Source organism: Strix uralensis, chromosome 1, assembly GCF_047716275.1.
Source record: "Strix uralensis isolate ZFMK-TIS-50842 chromosome 1, bStrUra1, whole genome shotgun sequence".
NCBI classification, from domain to species: Eukaryota; Metazoa; Chordata; class Aves; order Strigiformes; family Strigidae; genus Strix; species Strix uralensis.
In genome coordinates, this window is record NC_133972.1 from 112,158,420 (window position 1) to 112,176,384 (window position 17,965).

The window sequence follows — 17,965 nt, forward strand, 5'->3', positions numbered from 1 at the left end:
CTGACAGTATGTGAAGTGTAGTGAAAATGGAAGATCCATCTAGTGTTAATTGTGCCTAGAAAAGTAATTCTTATGAATAGCCTTTCAAGTCCAGGTATTTTTATAAGGAAAATTGATCATGGCATTTACATTCTCATCTATTGGCATTGTGTCATAAAGAGGCAAGTATATTTGAGAGATGAATCATATGCAGTTTTTCTGTCATGATTATTGATTATCTTTCAACCTATAAACACTGTGTGAGGTTATGAAGCACTTAAAGATTTATTACCTTTATAGATCTATCTTTTCTGGGGTGATGAAAGTAAACATAAATCTCTGTTTTACTAAATGATACAGTAAACATGATTGCTTGAAAGAATTAAAAACATATTAAACATAAAGAACTAACACTCATTGCAATTTTGTAAAGTTAAACAAAGAATTGAGTAAGTATTTTTAATATGCCGTTCTGGTTTGAGGTGCTTTAATAATATTTTCAGAATTTTCAGAATACATCAGAATGTATAGAATCAGTCACATGTAGGGGCCTAAGAAAAATATTTTCTTCTGCATTGCAAGTGTGGTCAGGGAAGATATGTAGGAAGGAAAGGGAACAATAATAACAAAAAAGTAATAACAAAGAAACAAACAGAAATCAGAATTGACTGAGTTGTGTTTGCTGAGCATCTGTTAATGATGCTCAGAATTTATAGACAGTGGCAAAATGGTACACCTGCACGCATATATGAACCCTGCAATTGTATCAAAGAACAATGACCTATTCTGGGTTGACATAAATTGACCTCTACAGAAGGCTGTCTCTTCCCTCTATACCTCTGTATGCCTTCAAAACTGCTGCTGTGATGGTTCTGTAAACATCTGCAGTTAAACAGAGTCATGTCAGCAAAACTTTTAAATTTTAAAACTGTTTAAGATAATGAAGATCATTTTGACTAAAATGAATTAGGTCTTGATGGCAGCTGTTCATAGGTTGTTGGGAATGACAGTGAGACAGACAGCAGTGAACAGATGGTTTTACAGTAGTGGCTCCAACCCCCTCAGACATGTCCAGAAAGCTATGGCTGCCCACACACTCAAAAGGCATTCTTAAAAGACAAACCTAATCCTAGTCTTTTTGCTCAACAGTCCTTTTTTATACTGCATGGTGTACAATCCACATAATGGCATCATTCTATTCCTAATCCTAATTTAATCCTCATGGTACAACTAGAAAGTGATCCAATTGGTAGGCTATCGTATGTCCTATTAGTATATGGACAGATGCTGTTTGCAGAGGATTAAGAGCTGTTCTTGAATGATATTTTTTGTAGGCACAAAGAAGATAACTGAAATGCTGCAAAAATGTCCATTGTTGATCTGGACAAACAGCAAGATCATTCCTGCATTTATTTTAAAAGCATCAGAGAACTTTATAATCTTATGAGTCTTTCATTTCTTGGTCATCCACAAGAATCTAGTTTTATTCAGTAGAGAATGAATACACCTAAGATCCAATGAATAATGGTGACTCCTAATTTAGACAGTTTTCCAGTTCTCGTAAGAGCTCAACATCACCCTTTGTACTGATTGCCAGATTAAGGCAGAGTGCCAAGAATTGCAAAGGCTATGGACAGTGAAGTGGCATTAGATTAAGCTTGAAATATGCTGAAAGACACTGTACGTAGGAAATATGACATGGAGAAAATAGGGAAATACTTTGTTTAATAGCAGTCTGCATAATGATATGTGAATATTGTTCTGCTGGCAGTTAATATGGGTATCTGTTACATACATCAAGGTCTTTCATCTGCTGGAAAATCCTGTTTTTATGGAAAGTCCCAGATCAGCACTGGGGTATGAAGTGAATGTGGAAGTTGTGAGTGAAACTTTTTGCTAGCTGTATCAAACAAAGTAAAACATATTTTTCTTCTTAAGAGAAATATTGTAAGCAGGATGCTTTAAATTTGTTTAGGATTTATCTATCTATCTATCTATCTATCTATCTATCTATCTATCTATCTATCTATCTATATTTGTATGTGGATGTATTTATTGCAGAAAGTAATAAGTACTTCCTTAGTGGAATCATTTAGAAATAGGGCAGTTTAATGAAAATACATGGCATACCTTTTATTACTGATATCATTACTAGTATTTTAGAGATAGTTTACTTAAATGAGCCCATAAAACTATGTTTATAACACTTGTTAAGCATGTCAGAAATGTTTAATATTTTTTAATCCTTTTCATTAGAAACTTAATTAAAATTGATATTTCCTCTTCATTTGTTTCCAAGTTACATTCCTCAGCTCACTAAAACATGTAAAACAATTTACTGCTACTTTCTTATAAAACCTTATTTTAAAACTGATACCAATACTGTTTTGACATTTTTCATAACCTTTTAATTTCACATAAAGGTATTTGAAAAAATCACTTTTCTCTAGCAACTTCAACCACCTCCCACACACCGCTATCATTCATCTTTTTCAATCTGGATTTGGTCTTAACACAGCAAGAAGACAATCCTTCTTCATGTAAGTAATGATTAGCCAATGATTGCTATGTAGTAGCCAAAGATTGTATTGTCTTCCCCCCATATCTTGCATTTCTATCTATCCATCAGCAGATGCTAGCAAACTTCTCTTTTTTTATCATTAATACATACAGAAAGACTGATTTTACAGGTAGTCCCATCTGTTTAGAAGACAAGCAGTAAAGATATTGGACCTCTTTGTAACATTCCTAATCTATGTTCCAAGATGTCATGGCTTAACCCTGGTAAGCAGATGAGCCCCACCTAGCTGTTTGCTCATTCCCCTGCAGTGACTTGGGAAGAGAATCAGAAGCGTAACAGTGAGAAAACTTGTGCATTGCTATAAAGACAATTTAATACATAAAGTAAAAGCTGCATGCACAGGCAAAACAAAATAAAAAATTCATTCACTGCTTCCCATCGGCAGGCACATTTAGCCATCTCTGGGAAACCAGGGTTCCATCCCTTGTAATGGTTACTTGGGAAGACAAATGCCATAACTCTGAATGTTTCCTGCCTCCTCCTTCTTCCTGAGCTTTTATTGCTGAGCGTGACATCCTATGGTGTGGGATATCCCTTTGGTCAGGGTCACCTGTGCTGGCTCTGTCCCCTCCCAAACTCTTGTGGATCCGCAGCCTACTCACTGGTGGGGCAGTATGAGAAACACAAAATGCCTTGGTACTGTGTAAGCACTGTTCAGCAATAACAAAAACATCCTTGTGTTGTCAACACAGTTTTGGTCACAAATCTAAACTACTATGACAAAAATTAACTGAAACAAGTACACAAGAAATGTCTCCTCCATTTCTCACTGGTACTAATGTGCTCTGCATGTGAATATTCCTTCCTGAAATCCTAGTGTAGTTAGACTAAACGGCCCATGAATCTCTTCAGCTTGATACCAAATAGACAAGACAATCAATAACTTCCACAGTAACTATGAATGGATTAAAATGAATGCTTAACATAAGCATTTCCCCTGCAGTGACTGGAGTGACAGAGGTACTGCAAGGGTTGAGTCACCCTATCCTAAACAGATGGCAAGAATTCTTTTGGAGATACTTGTCCCTTTCCTTTGATGGTGGAAGGGATCCAAATAATCAGTTTAGACAATTAGACAGATGTCATTAATCTTATCCTTCTAACTGTGTAGCTATTGATATTTCTATTAATCTTATCATTAAAGTATGAATGCAACACATAGTAGCTCTTAGTACCTATAGAAGAATAAGCCCATCCAGTTTCTTTCAGCTCTCACCTCAGTGTGTTTTCCTTTAATTTTCATCTTTCTGTCTTTTAAATCATGTTATTGGCTTTCTATGTGAAAGAGTGAAACCACTATTTCTGAAACAGTTTTGCTCTGAAGTATCTTTGTAACATTTCGCAACTCTGGCATCAGGTTATTATAACAGATATGAGAGAGCAACAAGTATTGCTAAAAAGTAAATAATTATTAATGTAAAATATACAGAATGCAATAAACAGAGAATTACATATTGGGATTTATCTGCTCGATGTCTTTCCTTCTCCAAAATTTAGTTGGTTTATGACTGTCCTCATTGTCTTTTTATTTTATAGACCTCATCTTAGATCCTATGAATTGGACAAGTTCATTTCAGTGCCAAATTCCTACTCAAATTAAACTTTGTCACACCAACTTTCAGATTGCATGACCGAACATTGGAAAACCCCTTTAGAATACATTTTTTGTGATGGAATCAATACAAAAATAATACATGTGTATATCCTTGTCACACCCAACACATGCAGTAATAGAGAGATTAGACAACAGGAACAATAGGAAGGGTTCCTAAAGGTCAGAGTGGAAGTGTGCTGATTGTGCGATGTTGAAGAACTTGCCTTGTGCCTATTTCTGTGTGTTTTCTCTCACAGAGTTTCATTCATTCTGGGACTTCTGCTTTCATAAACTGCCTATCTGGCACCTTTCACTTTACACACGGAATGTCATTACATTCACTGAGATATGTTTGCTTAATCTTCTGCAGTCCATTATTTTTGCTGTAAGAAACATAAGCTATATAAAAAGGTTAAGTGTAGTAGGAGAAAAAGGATTTATATCTAATAATGCTGTCAAATATTTATATCTGACTGAAAGATCACTTATTAAATTTCTTAAATTCATTGAATTTGTATGGAAGAACTTTGCTAAAGTATGGATTAGTGAATAGGAAAAAATAATATATATATCTCTCTATATACAGAAATTTTTCATCTAACCATTCTTCAACTGCCTATCCGTATTCAAATGTCTGATCAGCTAAGCAATGTGAAGAGAAAAAAAAATAAATTAAAAGATGCCAGCTTTCTCAGGATGATTTTTGTGACATGCACAAGAGTGATTTTGATGTTGTTATTGTAAGAAAAGAAGCTCCTGCTGGAGTGCATCCAAAGAAGAGCAATGAAGCTGGACTAGAGCAGAAGTCTTTTGAGAAGCAGCTGAGAGAACTGGAGCTATTTAGTCTGGAGAAGAGGAGGCTGAGGGGAGACCTTATCGCTCTCTACAACAACTTGAAAGGAAGTTGTAGCAAAGTGGGTGTCAGTCTCTTTTCCCAAGTAACAAGTGACAGGAGAAGAGGAAATGGCCTCAAGTTGCACCAGGGGAGTTTTAGATTGAATATTAGGAAATATTTCTTCACTGAAAGGGTTATCAAGCACTGGAACAGGCTGCCCAGGGAAGTGCGTGAGTCACCATCCCGGAAGGTATTTAAAAGACACATAGATAAGGTGTTTAGGCACATGGTTTATTGGTGGACTTGGCACCGCTAAGTTTACGGTTGGACTTGATGAACTTAAAGATCTTTTCCAACCTAAAGGATTCTATTATTCTATTCTTAAAAAACAAACAAACAAAAAAAGTCTAATTATATCTTCTGTATTGTTAGGTTCTTTAAAAATCCTGCACACATTCAATTACATCATCCTGTAGACAGGAACATTTACCTATGTTTTTGTCACAAATCTGATGGGGCAGTTTAATAGTTAATCTTCTGAAGTTAGATAAAAACCTGTCCTAGTCAGAAAAATCTTTGACTTGACACTATGTATTCAAGTGATCTTGCCTATAAGCAAACACAACACACAGCCGTGACAATCCATATGTTTACAAAATGACTACCAGGATTTATATTAGCACATGTTGGATAACTTGGTTTTTCCATATCCATCACACATTACAGAACACAGTATATAGAAAAGTGTTTCAGTTGAATGCTGACTCATATATTGAAGATAATGGACAAAAATAGTGAAAGATGAAGTACCATTTAATCTTAAGTGAATTTAATATAAAGAAACAGAGTAGTTATGTTGTTATAGATTGTTATGCCCATGTTAAACAGTTGCTTTTATATGAGTGCATCTGTTTGAATATTACAGTCAATAAAACATTGAGCTGAGCTTCAGTCCTACTTCATTAGGAGGTATACTTTCCTCATAATAACTATATACGAACAGAGAAACCACTAAGAATTTTCGATTTTAAAAGCAAAAAAACAAACAAACATACAAAAAAACCCTATCAGGTACTCCTAATCATACAGGTTTGCATTATGAACAAAGTATATTTTTATTAAGGAAAAAGGATCACCATGCATATAGTTACTTCTCTTTAAGCATATTTAATTGAAAGTGACAGAAAAGCTGACCATACTCTAGATATTTTAAAATTTGCTTGTCAGATAGGCTCCAATTTGAAGTATAGTATTTGCAGTCTTAAATTACTTTCCTATACAGTCATACAGTAACCATTCTTTATCTTTGTACTCCTATTTTTTAAAGTTTTATTTAATGAAAATTAAAGTGAAAATTTCTAGGGTTCTTTTTGTTTCTCCTAAATCCTTATCTACTTGGAAGAGCAGACAGAATACACTGTTGTTTTCCTAGTAATTCCAGATTCTTCTGGTTAGCATAAATTAGTACTTCATGCAAGGAGAGATTTTTAAGAGAGCCTTTCATGATATATCCATGATTTTTTAAGTTAAAAAAAAACCCAACCAAACAAAAAAAACCCCAAAAAACCCAAACCAAAACCCAACAAACTCTTTGAGTTTTACTACATAAACCCCCACCTTTTGCTTCCCCAGAAAAACTTCTATCAATAGGGGAAAGAATTTTCTGCCTCTTCAACTACCCAGATCTTTTTCCAACAGTTGATACAGGAGGCTGATACAGAGTTTTGTTTTTCCAACCTTAAATAGACCTAATGTTCAGGCCCTGTTAATGGGATTTTCATAGCACTGTTTGGGACAGATGTCCGTTCATCTCCTTTCTGGCCTCTCATCTTTCCTTTCTAAGTATCCAAAATGTCTTTTCCAGAGCTGTTTTCTTCTCTTATACTTTTGACTGTGTCAGCCTTCTTCATATTCTGTTATATCTACATCTATCTGTCCCAGAAAAAAAAAAAAAAAAAGTTAGTCTGTGTCCTGGTTTAACCAGGATAGGGTTAAGTTTCCCCAGCAGTGGGGGGGAGCTCTAGCCGGGTTATTCAGATACCATGCTGACGTCACATCCTGGCAGGTCACATTTTCCTGGCGCGGGAGCGCGGTGCACTCGTGGTTTTGTACATCGTGCTTCAAACTGCTGTATTTGGTAGCTATTTTGCTCTGTTCATTGCTATCACTATTACTGTTATTGTTATTGTTGTTGTTGGTTGTGTTGCTATTGCACTGTTGTATTAAACCTTTCCTTATTTCAGTCTTGGGGCTTTGTATTTCACTCCCTTTGTGGGGGAGGGGCAGCGGCCACGTGGTCTCAGACCCCGGCAGAGGCTAAACCACCACAGTCTGTTTTTTGTAACAGGGATTCATATTTAATAAATTTAGCAGAGTTCTTTGACAGAGTGAATGAGTATGTGGTGAAGCACAATCCAGTTAAACCTATTCCTTTTTTTCAAGTCATAACATGAAATTTGAGCTGTCAAGGAGAAAATATAAGATATTTTAATTGATTAATAACCAAATAAGAGGTAGGAAATGAAGGAGAGAAGTCAGTGCTCATGATCTGACTTCAATCATATGCTGTTCAACACATTTATAAATATGTAAAAAGCATTAATTATTAGCAAACTGACTTCTTAAATGAATTAATGCTATTTACAATAACCCAGATTGAAGCTAATGAAGGCATTCTAGAAAGATCTCATTATATTAATTGATCAGGAAATAGAGAGACAGATGTTTTAGATAAATTCTCTTTCCCTGTTCTCTACTCTATGCACCTGGTATTTTTTTTCTCCTAAATTAACTTTCATGACTCCTCTCATGATGCAGTTTGGAAAGTCTGATTCTTTTCCCTGCCAAGGTTGACACTTTTTTTCCCTTCAAATAGGGTTCATTAAAATAAAGTTCTATCTTTTTCCACCTTTCCTTTCTTCATTATCTCCTCAATTCTTTCAGTGCTGAAATAATATACCATGTCTTGTTTTGCCCTCTATAATCTCTTCACAGAAGGGAAGGGGGACAAGGAGTGCACTGTATTTTATTATCTATTTGTAAAGCATGACATAAATTCACAGTGCTACATGCTCAATATTTAATAAACATGTGATACTATAAAATTAACAACTCATACCCTTGCCAAGGTGCTCATTTGGCAGAAAACCTAGACTTAGGTCCAGATGGACTCTGCATTATGAAATCACTCTGTTATTCAAATGTTGATAGAAATGCCCAGGCTCTGTATTTTGACACCCTCTACAAGGAACAGTTTTTGGCTTGTACTCTTCCCAGTACAACAGTTGTTGAAGAAATGGCATATTAAATACTGCCTCTCCATGTGCTTCTGTACCAGCAAGTCAGAAATTCTTCATAAGATACATGTGATAAAAAACTTTAAGGTGGGGAATAAAAATCTTAACATGTTGTGTACTTTGCCTGGTTTAGCATACATTCATTCCATTGAAGTTTGACATAGTCCAAAGGTAACTAAAGTAGGAGTGCTATCACTTGAGGTTCCCTCTTTACTTATTTTATACAATTAAGGCAGAGAGAGGGGTGACCTAAGAAGGATGGTTCAAATCTTAGGTAGGCTGAACTGTCCCCTAGAGAGGTCTAGCTCTCTCCATTACCTGTGGAAGAAATCTAGTGGCAACATTTATGGCTCAGGTGATTGCCTAAATCTGAGTGGGTTGAAAGTACTTGTACCTATCATCTGGATGACTCCCTGCTAGTATAATATTATAAACATAGCATTTCACTAAAGAGAATACTTGTTTTTTAATAATTGCATTTATCTATATTAATGCAGTTTTTGCAAAATGCAAAATAAATCAAAAATTTTCATGTTTCAGTATAAAAGTCCTTTTTCCTGACATCGATAAAATACATTCAAATCTTGCCTACTAACTACATTCCACTAGAAAATATTGGTTTTGCATGAATAAAAACAAGAACAACTTGCAAACCTTCAGTAGTAATGAGTTTAGATGATTTACAGAATCAGAATTATTTACTCAGTTCTTTTGTAATTCTATCTGTACAACTCAGTGAAAGACATTATGACAACACAAAGCTGAGATAAAGAAGAAAGAAACAAAATTGTTAAAAATGGCATGTAGTAAAATTCAGGAAGTAATTGAATCTGTAATGTAAAACTGGATTATACTGGGGAAATCCAGAGTTCAAAGAAATTTGTTTTCTTGTTCAACACATGCTACATGATATCTTTACATATACATGTACAGTAATAAATTGATCAACTTGGTTAAATTATAACATGTATATGTACAACAGACTATCACTTCCTTGAGTTTATTGGCATAGACATATGAGGAGCTAAAGTACCTCTACTGTAGATGTACAGATTTATAGGAAAAAGAAGGACATATCTATAATTGCAACCATATGTATGGCTTTAAGATGGGTCAATGACAATAACAGTGAAAGTGGAACTGAGAAAGCCAATGTGAGGCAGCAGCATAGCATCACCTTGGGTTATACTATGGATCCTAAGTACTCACCTTCAGTAAAGTTGTGTGCCACTACATGTTCATTCCTGCTGTTAGCCACGACAGCTACAAAATGCTATGGTATTGGAGGTATCTACTTACAGTCATAATGTCTAATGAATATGTACAAGCGATATCCCTGGTATGAAATAATAAAAAGTGTTACATACTTACTGGATATCCCTTACCCATAAATAGATATCTTGATACATTTTTTGTTGACTTTAATTCTAAATTATTTTGATATAACATTAAAAGCTGAAAAGCTACCAAAGAAGTAGGAAAAAGCATCAGTTTTCACAAAAGAAAAACCCAATAACAAAGGCAAGTGGAAGAAATTCTCAATATTACCAGCTTAGAATTTAACTTCTAACTACTAAAAATACAAAAATATGATAAGACCAATAAAAAAAATTATAGGGCAACAGGAATGTAAAAAACACATTTTAGGAAACTCTATAAAATGAAATTTTTTCTAATCAGACTTGATTATTAGATAAAGAGAGTGTAATGCCAATTTATTTATATATAAAAAACTAAAATTGTCAGATGAAATGAATTTAGCAGATGACATGTAATTGCATTTTAATTTAGATTTTTATATTGTTTCATGGAAATATTAATGTACATAGAGAGGATTAGAACTCTTTTTTTTTTTTGCACAATGGAAATGGCCTTAAATTTATGAACAGAGATAAAGAAAACCAGAAGTTTGTCCTGAAAAAGTGGAGAACTGCAGTGTTTCGTGTAGTGTGTTATTATTCACATTTTTATTTGCTTATGTAGGAAAAATGGAAAAAAAAAAAAAAGTGGAAAAAACCCCACTTTGGTAAATAATCATTTTGAATGTAATTAAGTACTAACAAAGTTCCAAGTATTTATGATTACAGTAGTAAAGATAATGTTGTTGTCAAAAGGCTTAAAATTTTAAATATAGTTAAAGAAAAACATTTGGGAGAGAGCAAAAGAACCAAAGAGCAGAAAAGCCAAAAATAGTGGTATGAACCTCTTCTATCTGCTGGGAGTGAAGATAGCATTTATTGACATGTTAATAATTATTAAGTCTGCCATTAACAGTGAAGTGAAAAGGGAAATGATAGAAAGCAAGATTGTAAGTGTAGACAGAAACATAATTGAGGAGTTATTTAGAAAGAAATAATCTTAAATGTGACAAGCTAGGATTCTGATTTTAAATTGTAATGCAGGAAAAAAAATGGCAAATGCACAGAAGGGAAATGTAACGTATAGACTAGAAAAGTGTGCAGAGATAATTCAGGAAGGTTTTCAAGTCATAATCAAAGTTTAACTAAAGAGAGAAAATAAATAAAATACATATATAAGATTATAAAAATTTAAAGAAAAATTAAATGCAGTGGATATAATCTTAACTCATCAAAGTATTTTATTTCATTTTATATCTTTTCAAGCTGTTCTGATGATGGGCTCTTACTTAGGAAAGATATTAACCAGTAAGGTACTCAGAAACTATCTTTAGAAAGGTACTAACTAGAAAGATACTCACTAATATACTGTGATTAGTAGAATTTTACTATAAGAAATAATTGAGGACTATGACAAGCCCAAAGTTTGCAAATTAAAGATAAGAAAATGCAGTATTTCAGAGCCTTTCTAATTTGAAGATAAACAGGAAGCCTGATGAACAAAAATTCAGGGCTGGAAGCCTTTTATTACACCCAGATTATTTCTGACATCCCAGGGTTTGGAGGCAATTGTTGCCAACAAATCTAAACCAAAGAAAAAAAATCTTTGAGGTGTCTTTTTTTATTACATTAACTGCCTCTCTTGCTATTTTTTTTCTGTGAAGTTTTTCTTTTGTTTTGTTTTTTGGGTTGGGGTGGCGTTGGTAATAAATTATATACGTGAATAGTGAGCAGACTTGGGATACATCGTGTCTGACCAACATCCAACCATGTTTTGAGCTGCATTTTCAAATGGAGCCAATATTCCTTATAACATTTCACTGCATGTATCATTCAGATGGGTAAAAGGACTATTTAGAATTTACATAACTAATGGTGGCTGCTGCTCTCGGCTCTCGTTCAAAGTGCCATCGAGGCACATGACATTTATCTGTCCCTTGAAAAGTGAGACACTTCTTTTGTTTTGGAATGCTTCATTCATTCTGTAGGATGGAAACACTGATGTGGTGGAAGGTGGGCTTTGGGACATGATATTACATCATTAGTATGCTGTTTCAGAAAGACATAGAATACTTGGGATGTTAAAGACAACTTTGTCCTAAATAATGTCTTTTTTTCTTTGGAACTTATTGTTCCATTAGGGAGAAAGATGTAACCTTACAAAGGAAATGATGACATACTAATTTGTATGTGAACTGAGCTGCTTGGAAATTCCAATTTCACATTCAAATACTTTAGAACTAAACATTCATATCCTATACTAATTACTACATTAATCATCCTATATCAAGATCTTCTGTTAATTACTTTCAAGTTACTTATCTGATGCCATAGTATTTCATAGAGTATAAAAATGGAAATATTTATATATGGAGATTCAAAAAAACCCCCCTGTATATTTAGTACAGTATTTAGTGTTATGGAAAAAAACAAAACAAAACAAAACAAAACAAAACCAACAACAAACAAAAAACATTTAAAATATTTTACTTCCATTTATAGGTGTACATATACATACATACACATATACATACATACATATATGTATATGTATGTCCTGGTTTCATTATCATTATTATGGATAGAGAAAAATAACAAAAGTCAACTAAATATTGGCATCACAAGTTTGGGAGATCTTTTTCTGTCAGAGATTGTTTCATCAGAAGTAAGAAGGCAGAGAAGAAATTAAGAGAAAAAGGTCCAATTCCTTCCAATTTATGGCATAAATCGAGAAAGTCCCTGTCAAGGAGGGCCACAGGCCTCTAGTAAATTTCTGGCTTGAAGTACTTACCAGAAAGACTGATTCTAAGCCATACAATAGATATGCTATATATGTCTACATAATATTTCTTGGTGAGAGACAAAAGGGTTCACAAGAAACAGTCACTTTTAACAAAAAAAAAAAAAAAAAAGATATGTGTGAAACATAAAAGCAGAAATAATAATAATATTATTAAATTCTATGTAACTATTCTTAAAAGAAACATTAATCTTGTGCAGTAACTGCAGAAAATGTAAGACCTATCGAGTCATGGCTAGTGCATAAAAGTACATTTCCACAGTTTTATTTGTGAATCTTGGAAGCGAATTAGCTACTTCTTTAGGGTTTTTTTATTCTTACATTTATTCTCTTTCTTTCCTGACATCATTTTCCTGTGACTTCCTTGTCTATTTCTGAAGAGCGGTTAGAAAATGCAGTCTGTGCCTATTTTCTATACTACTTCTGCTGATTAAATGGTCATTATACAGCTTTCAAAAATATCTGAAGTGATGTAATGCTGTTACAGGGAACCACACTTTGATTGAAGGGGAGTAATTCAGACTGTCTGTATCTTGTTACAGATTTTCATGAGAGACAGCCGGAACAGTAATGAGTAAGTAAGAATGAATGATTCTGATTTTATGAAAGAGGAGCTGATAGGAATGCTATGGTCTGAGCAGTACAAGCCAACACTGCGACAACAGCAGGTCTTTCAGGTACTGCCAAACAACTTGGGAACACATAGGTTGCATTCAACAAGTAGACTTGTGAGTCCAAATGTCCTAACATTTTCTGGAACTTTTGTCCAAATGCATCTCTGAAAATATGTTCTAGTCCTTGCACAAGCTGTAGAAACAGACACATGCTGTGAGAATACTGGGCACCATAATTTTTAATAATATACCAAGCCAGGCAGATATAGGCAAAAATTATCCTAGTGCAATTTCAGTGGAAAGAACTGGACTCAATTATTATTCTCTCTCATGTGAGTTACCAGCTGGAAAGATGCTACAGGGAAAACCAATAACCTCCAGAAATGGTGTGGGAAGTCAGTCTGATGGGACATGACTTAGCAAATAATAATTTTTCTAGTATATTTTGTATGAAGAAGTGGAAAAAAGTGTTACCATATAGATCACACCCTATAAGGAAACATGGACAAAAATACCCAGAAGTTTGTGTTCTTTCCTTTAAACATATCTACTACAAATCAATTGTTTTCATTCCTCTTCCAGCTATGTGGATGATTTGGGAATTTAAATGCAATTACTCCATGATCTGAAAAAATCATTTTTGAAGTGGGGTTCTCAAATCAGATGGCAGCCTCTGCGTTCATAAGAATATGTGGTAAGGGAATGATAAGTCATTTTTGCTCAGGTCTTTCAAGGAATATGAGTTTTATATATCCTATCTCTTAAATTAGCACAGCATGTAAGACCTCAGCCAATATGGGAAGGCAAGCAATTGCTGTAACTAGGTTGCGAGTCTACTGAAATGTTTTATAGTATCATCTGGAGTGCACTTCTGCATGCGAGCTGGCTTTGTTACAAAGAATCCAACAATGCTGATTTATCATTTTATTACTATGAATACATCAAACGTTACCTTAATTGTTACCATGGTTATTAATATTGTATCTATGAATTTATATCTTCCTCTTTCAGTTAGTTAGCACTTTCAATTCATAGTGTATTAAAGAAAGCAAAATTACATATTTTGTCATAAGATTTTCCCTAATATGGTCTTGTCTTTTCTCCATTTTCTTGTCTTTGTCCTCCCTAGTGAAACAGTGAATTCTAAATGGCCATCTGTCTAAATTGTTCTCCTCAAATAGGTAAAGCTGATTTATTTACAAGACACATCTTGGCAAGCATTCTTAGATTTCACCTAGGGTTTCAGGAAAACTGGGAGCTGTTTCATAATTCACAACCATCAGGTGAAAGTACTTTACATTGCTTTGTGTTGCCTGCACGGGGTGTATAAAATATTTAAATGCTACAGTGGGGTTTGGAGAGACAGTTTTGTCACATCAGTTTTGGCACATTCTGTTACACATGGTCACAGCAGACAGTAAACACTTAATCCTCAAATCTGTAGTTTGAGAAAAGAGACCTGGAGGCAGGGAAACCCAAAAGGAAGAAAGGAGTAAAGCAAAATATTATATTTTAAAAGACCAGTGAAATTAATAATGACTGATTTTTACAGATATCAAATCAACCAAGGAAAATATATCTTTTTTTCTTTTAACATTATGTCTACTACCTTCTGTAGTAGTAGAGACAGGATACCACAACATGTGAGCATGGAGATGTGCATGGAATCAAGAATATTTGATGCAAAGGTAAACTCAGAGTGAAGACTAAGTTTTTAGTGCTTCATAGAAAAATGAGCTCAACTATTTTAAGAGAGAGAAAATTATATTAGTAATTGTCCAAAGATATGGAGGGTTAGTTAGACAACTATACAGAGCCCAAGGCTTATGGGACATTAATGCAAAATGCAGCTTGGAGGGTCACTGAGTACTAAGGTGTGAGTCCCAGATCCATGCTGTTGCTCCTACAGGAAAGGACATACATTCAAAGGAAAGATTACACTGGGGATCAGGAGGTAAGCTGAGAACTCCTTGCTCCTTTGGGCAAGATGATAATAACTGATATCTCTAGGATGGACTACTGCTGCTGTCACTGGATGATGCTTCAAACCATTCATTCTTGCCTGCCAGCATCAGTCAGTCTAATGTATACCTAGAGAAAGCAGCTGCCCCTGGTAGTTCACTGCCCTGAGTATTGCTTTGTCTAGTCAACCTAACCAAGATACATAGCACAGTCTCAGGAATGACCATTATATTGTACATTAAAGTTTAATATTTTCTGAGATGTCAGGAGGTTAAGAGTATGACACCAGGGACAACGAAGTTGTGAAACTGAACATAAGTGGAACCTAAATGACCTCTGGAAACTGTGATGCAGTGAGGAATCCCTTATGACAAGAAGAAATTTGATCAGAGCATACAGGCAAAGGTTTGTCTAATAGTGCTAAAACAGATAACAATGGCAACATCCCTTAATTCAGGATCTAACTGGTAGACTGAAAGTAAAATAATTTTTTTATGTGTTTTAATAACATGTGCTAGACCTATTGGTCCAGAATAATTTCTGTAATAACTGTGATGAATAGATGTTTTATCATTATATTTAATTATATATAAAACTGTGTCTGAAGCAGACTTGAAATGTATATCAGCTCCCTTAAGCAATAATCAACCCTGCAGAAACAGGGTGATATGGTTTCAAATTTTATCTCTAGTGACAGAAATAACTAGCAATTAAAGAGTTTGTTTTGTAGGTACAGTTAGCAGTGAAGGAAGTGAAGCAGTGAAGTCTAGACAGCAACTTCTAGCTAGAGAAAAAAATAAATTCAGATTGGTGCATTAAGGTAAAATAAACTAAATAATGAAAGATTCCTGAAATTTGAATTCATTGAATCCATCTGGAGTACCTCCACAAAGGAAAACTTATGTTGGCTTTTGGTTCTTGCTCCAGTCTAGTGTTTCACTCTAGTGTTAAAAGCCCTTAGCACAGTTATATTTATAACCAGCACTTGCATTTAGCCTCTGGAATAATAGTTTGTTCAGCATAATAGGTACAACAGGAAAGGAAGGAAAATATATAGGTTTTTTTTTTTCCTTTGAAAAGGAAAATGTGCATAGAAAGGGAAAAAAATAGAAGAGTAGGGACAGTACCCTTCACAATAAGGTTGATAATAAACCTTCTTCAAATTTATTAGAGACTGAACATATATGTATGTTCAACCAAGAGACTGTTACGTATATGTATGAATATACATGTAATTTTTGTTTTCAAAAGAGAAGTAGTAATGCAGGCATATATTGATCTAAGTTATGCAGTTGTATAAAATACAAATAACATGTTTATAGAGAAGGAAATTTCACTCTGGGATTTAAATGCTGTCTCAAGTGTACAGCACCTCAATATAGGTTATCAATTTATTTCACATTCTGATATAGACCCAAGAATTCTTCCTGTTTAGCATCAAGGCAGGTGACAATATTAAAGGTAAAGAGAAAAGGAAGAAAGAAAAAGAAAAAAAAATCAATAATGTCTCAACTGGGTTTTGGATCCTAAAGGGAAAAGGCATGCCAAACCTTGATCCTTCCATGTGTGCAGCTGTAAGATAGACTGCAATGTTACTTGTGACCTGGATCCTGAGCTCTGAATCTCTAATGCTGTCAAGACCAATCTGAACAGAAAGAGAAAAACTTGGAACTCACTAAAATAGAATACAGAGAAAGTTATAATTTTATTTTGGTTTTTAGACTCATATTTTACAAACCTTTTGGTATGAGTCCAGGAAGATTTTCAGGCAAGTGGCCAACATTCAGTGGGTGACTACAAAGTAAGGTTTTTTTAAGTACATAGTCATCCATCCCTATAGGATGGCTATCTTAGAACTACAGTTGTGCTATCTTTACCTTTACAGGGACCCTCTTGCAGTTTCACCATCCCAACATGCCTTCTAAACAGCTTCTCCAAAAAATCAGTGGGTACACTCCACAGAATGGTGAGAGGGGAATTAGATATTTGTAACACAGCAGCATAAGCAGAAAAGAAATTTCCTGGTAGCCAGCATTATTCAGGTAAACTCATTTGGTAATGATAGAGCAGTGAGAAGAGACTGACTATCAATACTAGTGGGGACGACTGATTGCTCAAAACCAGCTATTTCAGAGAAGTAGCTTCAAATTTCTGCATATGCCTGATGATCGAGAAACCACTATTTTTTGGTCTGAAACAGTAACATTCTTAGCGCTATTTTTTCTAAAGAAATATCTCAGTACCACAAACTTAACAAACATTATGTAGACCTTATAAACAAAGTAATTCCTAAAAGATAGCACAGTGTTTTAATTTTTTTTTTTTGTGAGAATTAGTTAAAAGTGCACATAATCCACTCATTGGTTTATTCCACTATAGATTGTAAATGGCTTTGCATCTTCCTACCTCTAAAACAGAGTAAAGTTCCAGCGCTTCATGCAATCATCTTCTGTGTTTTGCACACATGTTTATTCAAAGTCAACCTGATATTCAGCTGTACCAAACTGATGTAAATCCACTAATATTCCAGTAGTGATAACGGAGCTATGTCACACCTGATAAAGATCTTTGCAACGTATTAATTAAATTCTCTATTGGCTGTTGGAGGACAAGTACTCATTCTTGACACTTAGATTTTTTTTCTTTTTTTTTTTTCATTTTGCATGCTGTTTAAGGAGGAAAAAATGGCTTAAATCCAGGTTCTCATTAGTCTATTTTAACAAGAAGAAGGATTCCAACATAATATATAGATACTTTCAAACTGCTGCTACCAGGATTCAAAGCATTCAAGAGACATTGGTGACTGAAAATTATATTCCTAATCATATATTCCATTTTCATTTTTCCTTTTCGTTTGTGCCATGAATTGTAAAATACCAGCACTTATTTTGAGGTCGCACAAGTCAAGTCTAGCAGAGGAGTAGAGGCTTCCAGCAGGGATGATGG